Here is a 4294-nt window from a genome sequence, read left to right on the forward strand (position 1 = left end):
TTTTAAGTTCAAGTTGAAATTTTAGTCTCATAAGGTTTCACAGGCTTGACATAAATCAGTTAATTTCTTGGGCTTAATTAATGGAAGGAGCCTACAAAACTTTTCAGTCTTACCTAATGATAGGAGCTTACAGATCTTTTCAAAGTCACCATACCTGTTAATTTTAATTGTGATGAGAAGCATGTTAAAACAGTTATCTGGTTATTTTCAACTTCTATCACACCACCACAATTACAAGAAAATTATACCACTTTCACCCAAGCTACCAACTACTCTTAGCATCCCAACCTCATTGGGGAATCTTTGAGTTTGGATAAAAAAAGAGGATGGCCTCCAAATGGTAGAGAAAAAATATAAAAGATTTTTGCATTTATCAGAACGAGTTGAACAGACAGCACTCTGCTGGTGGTGAGCTTTGAAGCAGATAGCTAATGAAGTTTCAGCTGAAGACAGATCCTCGTCATTGAATCACATGCAGAAATATCAAATTAGCACACAGCTTATTTCTTACGAGTCTCTCAGCTTTGTCCCCAATTACAGGGAGATGTCTGGGGCCGGGAAGATCCAAGATTAGCAGAATCACCTTTCTCAATGACATTCTAAGGACAACTAATATTCCACCCACTCACAGAGTTCATGGCCAACATTGCCAGGGGATGGACTGTACTGGGGAGATATTGAAATCCTACAGGCAATCACCTTCCTTCCACTCAAACAAAGAGCTAAGGTCTGATAAGCTGCAATTAGTTATTCATGGTTCATTCTAGGCACAGACATTATTTCAAGTAAATTTTTTTTATAAAGCATAAAGTGGCAACAAACACCAATAAATATTGATTTAATACTTTTTTATTTACAGATTTTTATGGATAAAGATAAATATTTCCTTTAAAAAGATATATGTACATCATATTTAACTATACAGTATATAGATCTATTATTTGTTTTTTGACTATGTTCTAAAAATAAAACATATAAAGCTCTGTAACTTTCTTAAAATCCATTTAATAACTATGCATTTTTGCAAAAACTTTCTTTTCATATATTTTATCAAACAGTGCATAATAAATACATAAACCCACACTAGGATACACACGTACATGTAATACATAAAATGGTGAATAAGTGTAAGCTTATTTATTCAAAATAATTGGGGGAACGGTGACCCTATCTATATAATGCTGACTGGCCGGATTTCAATAAAAATTTTTAGGTATGTGCAAACATGGGCCAGCCTAAATTCACACCAAGTGTTCTTAAAGTGATTATGCATTAATGATGGACGCTATAAAATATTTTAGAGATACAAAATGACAAAAACTTTTACCAAATATAAAGTACTCTGTTTACCCAAGTATACATCCAATACACAAACACTCAATTGAAAAGAATTAATAATTTACAAATGAACACTATAAAAATAATCACTCATGCCACATTCATCTCTTTCTCTCTCTCAGGTTCATCCACAATTATCATAGTTGCTGCAATAGCTACTGGAAAAATGTAAAACTGAACGTTTCCAATCAAACACATTGCACAACAAAATAGTCACAAAGACAATCTTTATTGCCACATCTATTTCCATTCTGAACTTCCTTCACAACAATTAACATCTTGAAAGTCACATCCATCTACCTATTACTGTATTCCATTTTTGGCTAAGTACGTTTCATGCTCAATCACACTGAAAGGCTAAAAACCTTAAGGGAGACCATATGACATAACAAATCTGCCATAAAAGTCTCAAAAACAATCCCTATTGTCAGCTGCTGTTTACACTGTGAATTTACACATCTTACTTTCCTTCCTTTTGTTTTGTACATGAAAATCATTTGCATAATTTCAACAAAGAAAGGAAATCGGGGAACAATATGTTACATCTTTAAATAACATAAAAATCAATTATCTAAGCTGCCTGAAGTTCATGGAATGCGAGATAACACAACACAGCATCTGAATTACAAGATCACTACTGTATTAAATTCTTATAACTCAAGACTAAATACATGTGCTGTACTCTTGAAACACTTAAGTATGAATGAATTCATACATTGTCATCTTGCCAACTTACACAAAAGTTCAAATTACTGTATAATTCTATGATATATAAGAATAAGTTTTCTGTCCACCATCTCAGTATATCTATTCCAATAACTGAGCACATATACACATTGTTGGCTTTTGCTTGGTGGCTTAACCTTCAGCATATATTTAGAAATATCTGACATAAACACTCAACTTTCTTGCAGTACCGTTATAGACTAACTTCAATGAATATTTAAAGTTACTGGAAAGGATTTTGGCAATTTGGATAAAAACACTAATTTTCTTTTAGTAACACGACTATTTTTCATTTCCTCTTCAAATGTTTTCAAGTGTCTACACTTTACACAATGACAAGGCAAGTGTTCCTTACCTAAAACTCTATGGCAAGACACCAACTGAAGTTTTGCAGCATGCAAGCAACCACTTGGATCCAAATATTTTTTTTTTTTACAGTATGCAAGTTGATAAACTTGACAGCAGATTGCTTTTAAAAATACAAAATCCAACCATTGTATAAATATTGTAAATATACTGTTGAAACAAAACTTGTTCCTAAAGTGTTTCAACTTTTTTGTACATAGGCAACTTTAATTAAGTTTTTAAAACTGCCATGCTGCCCATTTTGAATATAATTTCAAGAACATTTAAATGCCTTTATTCTACAACATCTGTTTGACCACACTGTATATTTCTACATGCTTTTTTAAAAGTCGTGCTAAACTTCTGAATCGCTATCATTTATATTGGCATTCCAATACAGCATTTCTTAATTATTCAAATTATTTTCTAATCAGTTGCCAGACCCATGAAAAAATCTTCTCCCAACCCAAATATTAAATAGCTTACCATGAGTTTGGTATTTTGGAGGTTAATTTTTTCTTTTTTATAAAGTTTAACAAAACTACAGAGTCACACTTTAAGATTAATAAGCTGGCCTAGAGGAATTATTCTCAAGAAAAGGAGACGTGCAAATTGAGCATGGTACACTTGGGGTAGTTGGACAATTAGGTGGGAAGAGACCAAAGGGAATGCCTGAAAATGAATAACAAGAAAACAATGAAGTTGGAGGCAGAATGGTCACTGCAAAGGACCTTTAGTTCAGTAAACAGTATGCCACGTAAGGCACAGTAACCCCATAAAGGGCAGGAAATTTAAAATAACCATGTTATGGTGTATCGTCATGATAAAATTGAGTGTAGTTTTCTTATGTTATACCAAATACATGAAATGCGGCACATGCAAGCTTCCACAAAATGCTATCAAATGACTTTATAAAGTTTACCAATCCCAGCTACTTCATTTACATTATATGTGCAAGAAAACTCAAGAAATAAAACCAATATAAATCACTATAATCATCAATATATCTCATATAAAGTGTTAGACATAACTTTCTGCTCTTTTGTGTCTGAGTTTTCTCCCAAAATTCCTGTGCAGTCCCAGTCCTCATCGTCAACCTTTCTTCACAATTGGCTGGGTGTTCCCACTAGTCTTTGTCCTGCTACTCCTGAATCTATCATCTAACTGACTGCTACTCTCCTCTCCTCTCCCCATCACTTGTATAAAACATCTCAATTATTTATGTTCCATTTCTGTCTTTTAGCAATTTCCTCATTTCTACCATGATCTTCCAATTGCATCCAGTCACAAATTTACGCATCTTGTTGTTACATCTGTTTAAAATCTCCAAATGCCAGACATACTAAGAGTAACATCTCTGTTGAATGAAACAGAAAATGCAACCAACATCCATTCCAATACATGGCAAGTCTAAGAGTCAATCCTGAATGTAATTTGGGTATGCCAGGATAATCCTAAATGTGATTTAGGTATCTAAGTACAGATCAGGGACAATAATCACAAAAGTTCAATAAAATAAACAAGCCAAAGAACTAGCTGACTTCTGTAGCAACAAGGATATTTGTCCCATGCAGGTCAAATATCAAATACTATAATGGACCTAAGCTAGAGCTACGAACTGGTTCAAGCAGACAAAACAGAGTGAATAAGCAAAAGATCTGGCCATATCTACACAACATCAATAATGCATGAACAATATTAAAACAGCAAATCATCACAGGTATTCATGAGGGGTAAAAAGAACAATTCAAACAAGGTAAAGTGGGAACCCTTACAAACACTTGGATAACCATGGAGCAATTTCCAGAACTAAATATTTGTTATTACGGTATTACCAAATGCAACTTCACAGGGTTTAACATGAAAGGAAAACAATTTCCCAGGA

This window comes from Macrobrachium rosenbergii, chromosome 55, assembly GCF_040412425.1.
Source record: "Macrobrachium rosenbergii isolate ZJJX-2024 chromosome 55, ASM4041242v1, whole genome shotgun sequence".
Lineage (NCBI taxonomy): Eukaryota > Metazoa > Arthropoda > Malacostraca > Decapoda > Palaemonidae > Macrobrachium > Macrobrachium rosenbergii.